The sequence below is a fragment of the Podarcis cretensis genome (assembly GCF_951804945.1).
Source record: "Podarcis cretensis genome assembly, chromosome: 13".
Lineage (NCBI taxonomy): Eukaryota > Metazoa > Chordata > Lepidosauria > Squamata > Lacertidae > Podarcis > Podarcis cretensis.
Genome location: NC_137182.1, coordinates 48,960,979 through 48,976,761, shown reverse-complemented (window position 1 = coordinate 48,976,761; position 15,783 = coordinate 48,960,979).

Below are 15,783 nucleotides of genomic sequence, written 5' to 3'. Positions count from 1 at the left end.
CACCTGCAATCTCTCCAAACCCGCCTCTCCATCCACGAGGCCCCAAATAAACTAGTAGTGACGTTTGGGTAAGAGGCCTTAAGTTCCTCCAAGTCACTAAAGATATGCCACATCAAGTCGACTGCCTTTCTGTAAGCTAACACTTTTCGCCTAATTGGATATCTAAAGCATCTGGGGGCCCCTCCGCCGCCTCTCTGGCCCTAATAGCGGGCAACATTTTTTGGCCCAGCGCATTCTCCTTCGAGAGATCCAAGATATATTTATGTAGCTAAGGTGCGGCCCGAGACCGGAATTGATGGCGCGGACCCTGGCCCAATGCACCATGCTGTGCCCGATTATCCAGATGCGCGCCCTCGTAGCTCCTGCACCCTAGGTCCCCATTAGCGGCATGGTTTATATCCCAGTGGACGGTGCAGGGCCTATACTCCAAATATGCATCACAACGTCACCTGAAAGCAAAAGAAGGTAACAAAGCCAGGTCAGGTATACTGTGAACAATCACAAGGTCTTATGAATATATCCTTTATATGCATCAGACTTCCCTTAATGCATCAGACTTCCACTGCCCCCAAGTCCTTCATCCTTTCAGATGAGAGTCCCAAATGCACTGCTGTGGTGGCGGCCCCAATCCGAAAGGAGTTAACCGTGAATTTAGCTGAGGGTAAACCTCAGGCAGCAATCGCCCTTCGCATAACGTGCATGGACTGATGCCGTGCAAGGCCGGAGCCATCCCAATGTTCGAGGAATGGACCTGAGACGGTTGGTCCCATGTACATGAATTGTTTAGTGTCCTTTACTGCTGATCGGTTTTGGAACATTGGACATGCAGGACTAAATTGGATCTGAACAAGGTCAGGTCTCTCAAACTACCTCGGGCAATGGAATCTGGTTGGCCCTTACAAACCACTTCGCCACTGCGCATAGCGCCAAAGGCAATGGAGTATGCAGCTGTAAATAACTGGGCCTTGTCCTCGGACCAACAGATACTTCTTAATTTTCTTCCTTCTTGTTGTTTTTTTTTTTTATGGTTTATTATTATTATTATTATTATTTTAGATTTATTTATTTATTTATGAATTAGCATAGAATGTCATAAGTTAAGGGCCTTCTACCATCACTTTTAGGAGGCTGCGGCCTGCGCCAGCCCCACAGTGCCCTTCACACTAAGAAGGCCACACCAGGGTCTCTGGATTAAACAACCTTACAGAAAAAAGAGATTGCCGCCTACTGGATGTTTAAGAGTCTTTGCTGCACGACCCAGCACTCTCCAATGTACCAAGTATTGCAGAGCTTCAGCCTTGGTAGGAGGCGTGTGAAGCTTAGGATTTTTTAATTTACCTTGAGGTGTGTCCAGCGTAGGTTTTTGGTGTTTTTTTTTTGTTTTTTGTTTTTTTTTTTGTTTTTTACTATTATTATTATTGTCATTATTATTATTATCATTATCATATTTTATTATTATTATTTTATAAGTTTGCCTTGAAACTCCATAAAGTCCACCCAAGCCCTTTTAAAAGATCTAAGCGTGGGCTTGGCTCCTGAAGCTAATACTCCCTTCAGGACATCATGTTCCCAAGGCTCCAAAGGTGCTCCCGGAATGGCTGTGGCAATTCGCTGCACCTGTGCATCCGTGATGCCCTTGTTAACCCCAGGGGTAAATTTGTTAGAGAAGTAGATGTTTATTTCTAAGCACTAAAGGTCAAAGGTCCGGGACAGGTTTGCCACTCTAGGAGTGCGATAATTGTTTAGACGGGACACTTCCCGAACTGATTCTTTGGTTTGGGGGGGGGGTTCCCCGAGTTAGGGGGTAATGAAATGAGGATCCTGAGGCCATAAGAGAAACTCTTTGCTGCCTCTATTTTTTTAGGGTATCTATCGAGAAGGGTTCTAAGAGGTGAGGGCTCAACAGAAGAGAACATCCCAGTCAAGGGCCAAATTAATACCAGTTTCTGGCTGTTCTTTTTGGCGGGTCTGTGAGCTTTTCCAGACCCCTGATGGAAATGCCCCCTGCTGCCCGGAAAAGGCTGTTTACCTTTAAAACACGAAGACGCTGGGTGGTTACCTAGGCACTTCTCACATTCATGCACATACTTACAATTTGGCCCTTGGCACACACCCGTGTTGTACTCCCAGCAAACCTCATGGTGAGGGACTCGCTTGGCTTCAAATTTTCTGACTTTCCTTTTCCCACATAGGGACCCATATGCTCCATCCAGTAATTCTGGTCGCTCGGAACACAGCAGGTGGTGGGCAGCAGGAAGCTTTTCTGAATCGTCCTCGGCATCAGAAGGCTTACTTCTTTTGCTCTTCTCGGCCGAATGCTTCTTCTTACTTAGACTTCTTTCTCCCTTCCACAGCATTCCCTGTGGAATACTGGGAAAGTCTGGGGTATACTGAGAGGCAGAAAGGTTATAATTGTAAGCATGAGCCCTACCTCCCGAGGATCTGTCATTGGAAACCCAGGGACACGTAGACTGTAATTATGTGTGAGGATGCATAAATGGATTGCTACCCGAATGTGGAACCCTAAATAAGGAGGCCAAAGTGCAAAGGAGCTCCTCACTATTTCGGAAGAGGCCGTAGTGACCATGGGCCTGAATTGTTGGTAAAAGGTTTCCAAAGCAGAGGAAACACTGACTAGGCCTGTGGGTTGCAGGGCACAGGAGGCTACCCTAACCCATCTTGGACACAGGACTCACTGTTGAATCATTGGCTGCTCTCAGCACTGCTGCGGTGGCCGCGGAGGTACCAGGGCGGTCCACAACGTAGGTGGCGTATCCGGGATGCATTCTTGGGTGAGCGCAAGAGGTGCCGCTGCCACCTGGCCTGCGGGCCTATATTGCCTATAAAATGTCTAAGAACATTGAAAAACTGTGCCAAAGTATGTGGGTTACTAGGCACTACGAAGGCCTGAGGCCCCTCTTGGTTCCCTTATGCCCCCCCCCCCCCGATACAGTAGGCATTACAAAGCCTGGGACCCCTCCTGGTTCCCTTATGCCACCCCAGATATAGCGGCATTTTGAGCAGACATAGTTTGATACCCTTAATTAGCCTGGTTCAGTAAAATCAACGCCAACTAGCTTGGATTATATGGGTGAGGTGCGAGCAATATCACAGTAGTTCAGTATTGTCTGCACTGGTGAGTTTAAAGGAATCAAAGATGCCTAACTAATCTCCAACAAATTGTATTTAGCTGCAAACAATATCACCGTAGCTCATTATTATCTGCACTGGATAGCAAACCAAAATACCAGCCCACACCTCAAGCAATGTATTTAGAGGAATACTGAGTCTATAATAAACAGAAGAGCACCTTTGATAATGTCAGCAGCTATGCAGCAAGCTAGAGGTAGAATTATACATTGTAACCCAGCAATACAGCAGTGAAAGATGATAAGTTGACTTATGCAACAAACCTATAAGCAAAGCAAAGCTCCCAAAAGCCCTTAAGCACTATTATCAAAATCAACCAAATGATTTAAAATTGCCAGATTAAATATATACTTATAAACTAACTGATGAAATACCAGAAAGAGATGAACGTAAAAGAGGCATGAGCTATTTGCTTTAGATTCCCTATAACCTGTATGCAAAGCTCGCAAGAGATTGCAGGCGAAGAAACCCTTTAATAAATCAAATGATGTAAAACCTGGATCTCTTTTCCTTATAACTATGAATTGACTATACCAAATTATAAAATTAAAGCCTAGGCAGAGAGTAAATGACACAGCTCCACAGAGCACCGCAAGCTGAATGAAATAATTTGAATTCCAATATACTATGCACTAATGCTTCAATTTGATTTAAATGTGTTTCCTAAATTCCCAGAATGAAATTCTCGAGAGTGTAAGTATAAACAAAAGCAGTCAAATTAATTAGAGGATATTAATTCTAAGATTAGCCTAGCCAGAGACGCTGTAGCCAGCTCTATGCAAGCTTATGCACCAAGAGGAGGGGCTCCCTGCAGCCCCTTGCATGCTCAATATTTAAGCTAGGCTCTAATAATAGTTGCGCTTTCATCCTTTGTTTATATAGCTTGTGTTTATTTCCTTTGTTTATATTGTTTATATTGCTTTTGAATTTAAAACCAAATAGAAAGTGAGGGGCACTCAAAAAGTAGATCCCACGTGGTTTTGCCTCTCCTAAAATGGCCGCCGCCGCAAGGCCACGTGGGCAATCAAAATGGCGGCCGTAATGCGTTCCCACTGCCTAGCGGCAAGGAACATGTGCGGAAACACTTAACGCTAGCCCTTTAACACTGAAAAAAAATTCCACAACCGCAAGAGCAAAACCTGCAGGCATTCCCCACGTACCCCTTATGAACATTAATTATTTCCCTGGTTTTTCCGCCGGTTAGGCTTAAAAGGTAGGGTTTTTAAAATTACTTCCCACGTGGAGTGCCTATAGTAAAATGGCAACCGCCCGGAAGGCCATGTGGGCGGATGAAATGGCGGCAGGGGCACGGTGGTTGCCCGGCAACGGCACAGCTGCTTCCGATGCTTTCCAAGTCTAAACTTCCGCGCGAAAATAAAACAGCCTGTAGAACTCACCCCCTCAAGAATGCTGCTGAAGTGATTATTTGACAAGAAATTCTGCCCCCTCACCCCAGCAGGAAAATGAAACACAACCGGCACCAAATGCAGCCCGCTCTCCTCCCGCAGCTGCCATCCACCTAATTGCACCACGCTCCCCTGCACAAACCCCTAGCTAAAGCATGAAGCCCCAACAGCAAAAACCTGATTGGATGGGTGCGCTGTGTCCTCCGGCCTTTCTTCCTTGAGCTCCTTGCAGGACAGGCAGTCAGCAGTCGAGGGCAGGCAAGGGATCACCAGAAAAAGCTCCACAAAGCTGAATAAATTCTTCTGAAGGGGGCATGCAGCAGCAGGCACGGCAAGCTCCTGAGGGCAGGGAACTTGCACCAAAACACACAGAGCTTCCTGTAAAACTGTAGACGTGAAAGAGATGCTGGAAGGAAAGCACACAAACACACACACACAGTGATTTTAGCTCAATTACAGCTCCCGTGTTAAACTGCAGCAGCTGGAATGGAGCGCAAAGGGGGAAACCCCCAGAAGGAGAAAAGCCCCACAAAAATAGAGATAACAACTCCTGAAAATCAAGCAGTTTAGAAATAAAGCAACACCAGCAGCGAATGCTGAAAATTCCCTGTAAAAGAAAGGGAGCTTTTTCTGTGAAGCTACAGCATATTCCACGAGGTGCCCTGCAGCTCAAGAACAAAGGCAACAAAGAAGCAAGGCAGGAACGCTCCAGGCAAGGCAGATAAGATCTCCCACAAGCAGGAACAGCTGATATGCGGGAAACGTGAGGGCTGGCCGGGGAGAGGGGAGAAACGAAGGGGCAGAATGGAGACTGTTTAAATTAGCTGGGGAGAGGGGAAAAACAAGGGGGGCAGAACGGAGACCGTGTAAAATCAGCTGATTAAAAGAGCATTCAGACCGTGGGGAGAGAGGGGGAGAAGCAAAAGGAGGAAGGATGAGGAAATTCTGAAGCACCTCTGCTGACCACGGGAACAATAAACACACACACAAACAGCAACGCACCAGCAGAATTAACGACGAATGGCAATGTAGTCACCCCCCCAGGCACCCCAATCAATTAAAATTCAGCCAAAGTACCCAATTATGAAGAGAGCAGCGCAATAAAGGCGAATTAAGCAGCCCTCACTCCTAGAAGAGAAAGGAATAACAAAAGGTAAACTTCCCTGTGGTCCAGCAGCTGAGGGAAACCCAAACTGCAAACTGCAAACTGCGTCGTCTCCAGGGAAGAAAGGGGGTGAGCCAGGGGCTGCCCTGACCTTAAGTGGCCCTAGGAAGGCCCGCCCCTGCCGCCAGCCAATTGGCTGGCGCCACAGGGTATGCTAATTGGGTGAATCCCTGTCTCCTGCGAGGCTGACGCCAGCCTCGCAGAGTGTGGGCGGGGTCGTGATCCCACAACCCCCCCTCCTCCTGAAGGTCGGAAGGGGCATTGTAATTTGGGATGGTGCTTCAGCTAGGTGAATGAGCAAGATCAATGTGGCATGGCCCAATGGATGACACAAAGGGAAGATGGAAGTGCACCTGTTTTAATCTTCTGAAAAAATGTGTAGCAGGAAAGCTGACAGGGGAATACCAGGTTGGAGCCTGGGATACATTTGTAAAAAGGTAAGATAAAGGTAAAGGACCCCTGGACAGCTGAGTCCATTCAAAGGTGACTATGGGGTTGTGGTGCTAATTTTGCTTTCAGGCTAAGGGAGCCGGCATAAAAGGTTTGTGTTGGAGATGGGGATATGATCAGCATGGAATGCTACAGAATGGGCTTGGAAGGAAGGAGACCACAAATAGAAAGGCATTCCATGATAGATCATGAAAAGAGAAGTCTGAGAAGGTTGCATGGAGAGGGAGACTGAAGAAAGACAGTAGAGAGAAATCAAGGAACAAGAGACACATTTTGGGACATGCACGATGAGACAAACCTTTAGTTTCCTGCATATATGATGACATGGAGGTACACTGAGCAGGAATACATGTGCTTGACCTCTGAAGATATAATTTAAAAATATACAAGAGGAGACCCCACCATTAGCTCAATGTGTATATATTGATATAACTTTTGCATTGATTGAATCAGAGCATTACCTGCCATGTATGTTGGTTTAGCTGGTTCCCCATTATTCCATCTGCCATTGCTCTGTGTTTGAATTTGGAGCATTGCATGGTATGCAAAGCATGTGCCACAGTATATAGAGCATTGTAGACACTGTAGCTTTGTGCAGTCATGCTCATTTCTAAAACAGTCCCAGGAAGGGTGTCAATCTTCTCCTGTCCAGTGCAGAATGTTTCATGGTTCTTATCCAAATGAGTATGGGGGAATGAACAGATGAATGCTTCTTCCCAGAAAATCTTCAGAAACCCATCCTCTCTTTCTATGGTAGGGTTTCTCGTCTGAATAAATTTCTGGAATCCTAAAAGATCCTTTGAGTAAACTGCCAAGGATAGAGCCCCATGGAGGATATCTATTTCCCATCCTCTTTGAAAGGGGAATGATGTGAAATCCATCTGTGCAGTCATTATCCAGATTTTTGATGTGGCTTTAAATGATACATCATCTGCTTCTGCAAGCTTTGGCACCATTCTCATTACCATAATGGTAAAAATTTCACCATGAACCACCACAGCGCTGGCAGTGCTTTCCTTAACAATGCGGATTATTTCAGAACCATCAGCCACCATTTGACTGAACTCTCCAGAAAACTTAACTTGAGGAAATCTTTCTATAAAATCAAAGCAGATGCCACTCTGTGCAAACATGGGAAGAACATTTTGTACAAATCTCTCTCCAGTGTCATCACTCAGAGAAAGCACCCCAATCCACATCCAGCTGAAATGCAGCAGAAGGTGGAGTATCCCATTGTACTGATGTGTCCCATCTGGGGACATCCATTGGGAGAAAAGTGTTTGCACATTGTTTTCCATCATGGGAGAAGAGCCATAGATTAGCTAAAAGGAAGGGCAACAAAAGTTGAGCTAGGTATAAAAGAAAAGTGCTGAAAAAATGTGCTAAGAAGCACCAATTCAACAGAAAACCAAATTTCATTTTTTAAGTAAATTTAAGTTTATTTGATTAGTAGTTATCAGTAGGGATAATCCACCATTTCATTCCTTTTTGTTAGCATGGAACTGTTAGTATTTGTACTTTATCTTTTAGAAAATGTATTTTACAAAGAATAAATTGTACTGGGGAAAAGAGAACCTATGCAATATAATGTAACATCTGCAAAATCTTGTGGTTCCCATTAAGGTCACAGACATGTTGAATCATTGTCTTGTTGTTTTGTTAACTCCCTTTAAAAGTGTGTGGTTTGTGTGTTAGTCTTAGGAGGGATGGCAGTTGGGGGTTGGCTGATTGTTTCCACTCTTGTTTTGCTGAGTGTGGAAACTTAAAGAACAGCTACAGTATTAGTGCAGGTAATTATACTAATTTTTAATACGGTGTTCAGAGCAGAATTGATTCCCTTAGTTTTCTACTTGCACTACTATGCTTTCAGACTGCTAGATTGGAAAAAGTTGGGAAAAGCAATGAGAGCTCACCCTGTCATGGGAAATTGAACAGCCGTTATCTTTTTAACCTTGGTTTTACCTTGTTTCCCCTAGGTATTCCACATAGGTTTGCATATATATTAAAATCCCCTTTTCAGTATCCATGAAAATATATTAAAATATTACCAATGGCCTATTCTTTTTAAATAACTGCTTCAGCCAGTATCAAAATATCCCTGTTCTCTTGAGGCCAAAATTGTTTTATCCTTGAGGTTTGTGATTTATCTCCTATTTTAAAAGATGCTCAAGTACAAGTACCAATATTCAGCCTGAAGGGATATCATCAAAGACTACCATCCATGCTCTAGGCACATATCTTACCTGGGGCATCTTGTATCTGCACAGGATGGTTGCCATCTGGAGACATGAGTCTGAGTTTGATCCCCCAATGACAGCTATTGGAATAGTTTCAGCATCACACTTGTAATTAGGAATAAATCTGCCTTGCCTGGATAGAAGTTCAAGAGAGGCTTGATAGGTCCAACTTGCAATGAAATGGTTGTTATAGATGTGGAAGCCGAGTGTGACATTGGGTAGGATATGTGGATTCTCATTTATCTCCTTCACAGCAAACGTCAAGGCCAGCACATGCTGATAGAGTTGTGTCATTGGCCTGAAAGAAAAGCAAAATATATTGTATAACAGTGCATGCCCAGAAAAATAGATTGTATGCCCAAAGTCCATGGAAATTTGATCAGATTAGATAGATAGATGTGAACATTTGGATTTCCTGTACATAGCTTTGATCAATGCTTTTTTTTCTCGTGGTATGCAGGGGTATGCATACCCCTAAACATTTTGTAAATGTAATTTCAGCCTCATTGAGTGGCAGTATTTCAATATGAATAGGAAAATGACAGTACCCCTTAACATTTTTTTTAGGAAAAAAATGCACTGGCTTTGATGTTGATAAGTAACAACCTCTGCGCAGATACAAGCACAACACTCTGTTTCCCCTGCTATTGTTTCCTGAAAAACTCAGTATCAACATATTTCCCTGTCTATTTGTCAAAAATCACACAATACTGCCAATGAATCCTTTATTGAACAGATTCAATCCAGTGAAATATGTAATGAGCATGGGAGAAATCACAAAAAAATTACTTTCCCCCACAATTTTATTATTTTAATTGTGATCACCAATATGGCAATAGTTTAGGAAAGAGAAAGGTTTCTACCAATATAATGTTATGTTGGTATTTGTATATTTTGTGCATATACCACAACAGAATGTGACCTAGGGCCATTCAAGTAGGAATGAACTTTATGTTGCAGAATGTAAGTAGTTGTTCCTGCCAACTCTACTATCATTGTTGTTATTACTATACCTAATGATGATAGTAATAATATATTATACTGTTTAATGTATTGAAAATGCCTGGTCATCTATTCATACAGCCCTGCCCAAAGCTGGTAACAAGGTCAGTTCCAAATCTTAGTGATAAACCATTCATGGCAGGTTTCAGAAATGTCAAATATGGATTCTCAAAATCAAAGTTTCACATGGGTAATAGCTCCAAAACCTTAACAAAGCGAAATTAAATAATATTGTGTCTGCTGTCTAGTGATAATTTCATAATAAGTATGGCAAATTTGACCTACCTAATAAATTGAAATTCTGAATCTAATGTTGGCATAACTTGCACAAAGAATTTTGAGGTACACCTCAAGATCTTCCACCCCACCCCCAATAAGCATCTAAACTACTAAGAACGAGAGAAGTCTAGTAGAAATCATTGCCATCTTCTTAATCATCATATGTCAAATGCAGAAATATACTTATTAAACATATATTTAATATATAAAAACCACAATTCCTTACAAAATGTCATCAAAAAAATCAGGAGAGGGAGGTTTATGGAAGGTTAATATACTTGAAGATATATAAATCTGAGACATGATGCCACCAATGATGAAGTCCCCAGACTGATAATATTGGTGCAGAATTGGAAGTGGATCCATAATAGAACACTGAGCAATAGGAAACTTGCACATTATCATTCAAGTATTCTTGATGAGGAAAGTCTCACTGAAATGCATGTGAAAATGTGGTCCACTTAGGGTAAGGAAATCAGTGATCAGTCTGAGAGAGCCTTGGATCCAGCATGAGCTGTGAATGGTACAGGGTCTGGAGATTGCTTCCTCCAGTTTTGCTTCATAGTTTGCATGTGGCTATTTTCACTCCCCTGGGATGGAGAAGAGAAGCAGAAATGTTTATGATTAATTTGATGATTACACAAGAGATAATTGCCAGTTATAAGATGAAGTCTTTCTCTCAGATGGCAAAAGAAAATCATGTTTACCTTATCACAGCCAAAGTTTCATCTGGTCCTACTTAGTAGGGAGGGGAAAAAAAGTTTTATTGGGTCTCAGCATAGAAAAAAGCACGCTAAATAAAATAAGCCAGCCAGAAAACTGAGTCTGTGAAAATAAAATATATCACCAAAAGTGACTTATTGGAGGTAATTGTTCTTGTATGTGGAATAATATTTGCACAATTTAAAGATAGATAGTAATCCATTGTTTGGGAGTTATCAAAGATTTCTAATATTCATTTCCCTTTACAGAGATCTGCCATGAGGCCCACAAAAAATGAAACTTCCGCAAATGAACAGGAGTGTCACTGTGGACCTCTGGAAAGTGACAACCACTTGTCTATTTGGCCTACAAATTGACACAGCCTGGCAGATTGGTGGGGGTGGGGGTCCAATAAACTCTTTGTGACTAGCTGCTTTGCTTTCTTTCATTAACTCTAAGCCAGAGGAACATAGTCTGCTTGCTAGTCACCTTTTCCAAGCTGCATTTGCTGGTGGTATTTGAAATCCAGTCAGATGGGCAGGGTATAAATAATAAATTATTATTATTATTATTATTATTATTATTATTAATTAATTCCTTCATGGTGCTCACTTCTGAGTGTGATAATCTTCATCTTTCAAATGTGCATAGATTCAGCTCTTCAAGGGCAAGGGGGACACCCAGCTCTTCCAAGACAGAGTCTAGATGTTTTCAATTGCTGTGTGAGAGACTTTGTTTTCCCATGAGGAAGTAAAGTTTCTGATAGATCTCTGCCCATCTCTTCATCTGCTTGCTGCAGTCTGTGATGATCTCTCTAGGCAAGGTTTTCAGTGGTGCAGTTTTCCTATTGCTTCTAATGCTGATTCAGTTCCTTTCTATGACAGTGTTGCCTCTCAACAGTGTTGTCCCTGTTGAGTTGAAGACTCTGACACAGCTTTAACCAGTAGTCATTGGAACGTGATCTCGCATTCTGCTAGGCATTGCTCCTTTTCTTTCCCAGTGCACACTTGCAGTTCATAAGAACCTTGCACTTTGCAGCGAAAACAAGCTCCATATTCTTAATGCCAGCCACAAACCAATTAGGGATCTGCTGCTCTTTTTTGCTGACATAGCTGTGTTGTTGGTTGCCTCTCTGATGTAGTTTCACCTTGCTTCAATGCAGATTAATAGTGCCTGTTGAATGGAATCCCAGAAGCATTCACAAAATTCTTTGGCAGCAACCTGCAATCCACCTCAACTCCCATGTACCACCTTCTCTAGCTCTCAGACAGCCTTTCTCAATGCTGGGTCCCCATATGTTGTTGGACCACAACTTCCATCATTCCTGACCACTGGTCCAGCTAGCTAGGGATGATGGGAGTTGTAGTTCAACAACACTCAGGAAGAAAGCCTTTCTAAGGTGTATAGCCCTGATCTGGGTTTTTATTAGGGATTTTAAAGAGTACATGAAAAAACATTGTTCTGGAACAAAAATATCGGTACAGTGGTACCTCGGGTTACAAATGCTTCGGGTTATAAATGCTTCAGGTTACAGACTCCACTAACCCAGAAATAGTACCTTGGGTTAAGAACTTTACTTCAAAATGAGAACAAAAATCGCATGGTGGAGGCAAGGCGGCAGTGGGAGGCCCCATTAGCTAAAGTGGTGCTTCAGGGTAAGAACAGTTTCAGGTTAAGAACGGATCTCTGGAACGAATTAAGTTCTTAACCCAAGGTACCACTGTATGTAATGAGTGAAGTTTTGCAGGGTGAAAGAAATGAAGAAATGGTTGTAATAGGTACAAAGCTAGAAGTAATATAAATATAACACAACAATTAAAAAGATTGAAAATTTGAAGTCCCAAAACAGTGGAAGGAAGTCAAAATCTATGTATGTTTTGTTATGTATTGTGAATATTATGGGTGTTTTTGTTTTTTTCCTTTTCCTTTTTGGTTTTATATGTATAATTTATGTAGTACATAATTTTGCATTGGGGAAAAAAAGGAAATCCCATTATTATTTTTTAATTTGGAATGTATAATTGGCTTTATTGTTTGCATTATGATGTGGCCTGATTTAATTTGATTTGATTTGTTACCAATTGGAATGTTATTAATGGAAATTTTATATATATATATATATATATATATATATATATATATATTAAAGTTTATCCATTTTTTCTACCAAACACCAAACAAACAAGTTCAAACCAAGTTTGTCCCTTTGTTCACATGGATTACACCCAGTTTCTCCATCCCTCTGATTTTAAAGATGTGGTGCTTATGATTAAAAACAGCAATAACTGGGTGTTGGATTGCTTCCATGGTTGTCTCCTCACAAAGCATTGCATTAGCATGCAATAGTGATTTGATGGCTGTCCAGCAAAGCAGTCAAACAAATATTTGACGTTCTCTATTGCTTTCCTTCCTCACCAATTTATTTATATTTATTTTACTTGTCAGATTTCTATGCCACACAGCCAAGGATCACAGGGTGGTTTACAATGTAAAAACACATACATGTATAACATGGTAACAAACAAAAATAATACCCCCCACCCATAGTTTGCTTAATTAGTCAAAGGCCTCAGCAAAATGATGAACAACAACCAGCGTTGCCCTGCCAATGACCTTTGAATTACTCCTGTGGAGAAGAATTTGGTACAAATTATGTTCTAAATCATGAGTGCAGATTTAGACTAATATAGAAACTCTTCAGTCAGCAAGTGGCAGCACTATTCTCAGTGGATTTAGATTTAAAAGAAATATACATCACAGCAAGCTCTTTGAAACCCTTTTATTTGTCATAAATAAGTGTGTATATGTCTGTGTGCACATTGTGATTTTGATTGGAGCCAAACTACATGGGAAGGGAGTAAACGCTTTCATCAGCCCATGGTGATCATATCAGTCTACCCAGGCAGTTTCCCACTCATGCATGTGCTGATTTGATAGCCTTCTTGCCACTGCTTACAAGTGGGTTTCTAACACAGCATTTGCTTGTTTGTTTGCATTCTGTATATGCTACCATAAAACAAATAGGTCACTCAGTGTTTCATTTATTTATTTTTAATAAGTTAGAAATGACAGTGAAATAAATTTCATAGGTGCTCAATGTTAAGCCAACCCTAGACATTCTTTGAGATTAAATCTACAATTTTACCCCTATAGTCAATTCCATACTTTTTTTAGCCATTGATTTATTGCATGGATAAATTGTAGCTGCCCATGGCTTTGGCAGTACAGTGGTACCTCGGGTTACAGCTGCTTCAGGTTACAGACGCTTCAGGTTACAGTCTCTGCTAACCCAGAAATAGGGTTAAGAACTTTGCTTCAGGATGAGAACAGAAATTGCGCAGTGGCGGCGTGGTAGCAGCAGTGGGAGGCCCCATTAGCTAAAGTGGTACCTCAGGTTAAGAACAGTTTCAGGTTAAGAATGGACCTCCAGAACGAATTAAGTTCTTAACCTGAGGTACCACTGTAGACATTATTTTTAGCATTTAGCAATGCTTTGTTTTTCCAAAGAAAATGGCCTCACTCTGACTTTCCCTTTGGCATTTGCCCTTTGGAGAAAATTGTAACCAATCCACAACTTTTTGTGCCACTGAAGAACAGAGGTAGCATATGGACCAACATGTTTTCTATCAAAAGGGCCACTCAGGATCCAATCTCTGAATAAGTGATTTTCTCCCCCTGCAATTATCTACATCACAAAAAATGGGCACTGCCCAGAGACTGCCCAGAAGGCATCATGAAACAATCAACAAGTAAGCCTGAAAGTGCTTATAAATAATCCCCCTTGGACATAAGAGCATAAGGCAGACAGAGCTTTGTTAGCAGCCTTCCTGATGTTTCTTCTGCCCACCCCTATAATACTGGTCAGATGTCATATCAAAGTGTTTGTAATCTCAGCAGTTAATCAAGATGTTCAGAGTCAATCATTTAATAGTAAAAATACAACTGATAAATTATTCTTCTGCAGCTGTATTGACACAGTCAGACATCATTCAACAAAACCTATTCAACTAAGGCAGGTGGTACGGATGGGGAAAGGAAGGACTGTATTTAGAATGAAACTTTGTTGACAGTATGTTGCCACTATTGGTGTTGCTGTTTCTGCTTCCTCCCATGGTGTGCAGGCTAGATGATGTGACCAATCTTCTCCTTGTTCCCCATGAGTGGTACCAGCCAGGTGACCTCATCATTGGTGCAATTACTTCTCAGATATTTTACGTTTTCTCTGAAATTGAATTCAAGGAGCACCCTTGGCAGAAAATGTTTGAGGTTCCACAGTAAGGATCAATCCCCACTCTCCATCTTCTGGGCTTGGTCAGTTCACAGGGGAATTGTCTTGGTAACTGACGGAAATCATGTTGGCCAGCTCCTCATTCTCAATCACATTTTGAATTTTGTGCATTCTGTTAAGCTTTCAGGCAGTACATATGGACTTTATTTCAGTATATTCTCAGGCATTTAGTGTATTTATACTGCTGATATTTCGTTGTTGTTGTTGTTGCTGCTGCTGCTGTTGTTGTTGTTGTTGTTGGGTTTATTGAGCTTAATTGCTTTTTTAGTGTATTGTGTTATGTTTTGAAAGTCAACCAGAAGCTGATTTTTAGTAGTAAACTAATAAAACATATAATGGGAATGTTTCTATTTTTAGCAAGGAACATAGGAACAAGGAGAGATATTTGAGAGTAACACTTCTTGGAACTAATGAAATTGATTGTAATCAACAAAAGCGTACCCATATTAGGTTTATTAGTCTTCAAGGTGACAGTAGACACTTCATCTCTCTCTCTCTCTCTGTGTGTGTGTGTATGTGTGTGTGTGTGTGTGTGCGTGTGTGCGCACTGATTTTTGTGCATCATTCTTAGATATTTTGCAGGATGCTTATTTGTTGCACACACACACACACACACAAACACACACACACACACACACACAAACACACAAACACACTTCATGTTTCTTGAACCCAAGCAGCTAGTAACAAAAAACTGAAGAGGGAAACATAAACACTGGGTGGTATTCAGAGTAGAACCATTGAAATTAATTGCTATCACTCAATAGCCAATCATTAACCAAAACAAGGGAAGAACCTTCTGGTATTTTAAAGATTAAGGATTGTATTCAGACTAAAACTGCCATCTTACATATTACTCATACATCATCATAGGTCATCTGATTTAAAATTAATAGGCTTGCACTGTAAGTTTCCTCCCACTAAAATGAATGGGTCTTTTAAAAAAGTCAGATTAATTTATTGGGAATAAATGGGAATAAGTGTAACAAATATGATGCAGTTCCATATATGCCTATTCCTGAGTAAACCCCACTTGTTTCCAGGGGATTGTGGTTTGCAGCAGAAAGTCAGACTCCAAGAGGTGTCAAAATACTATGCAGAATA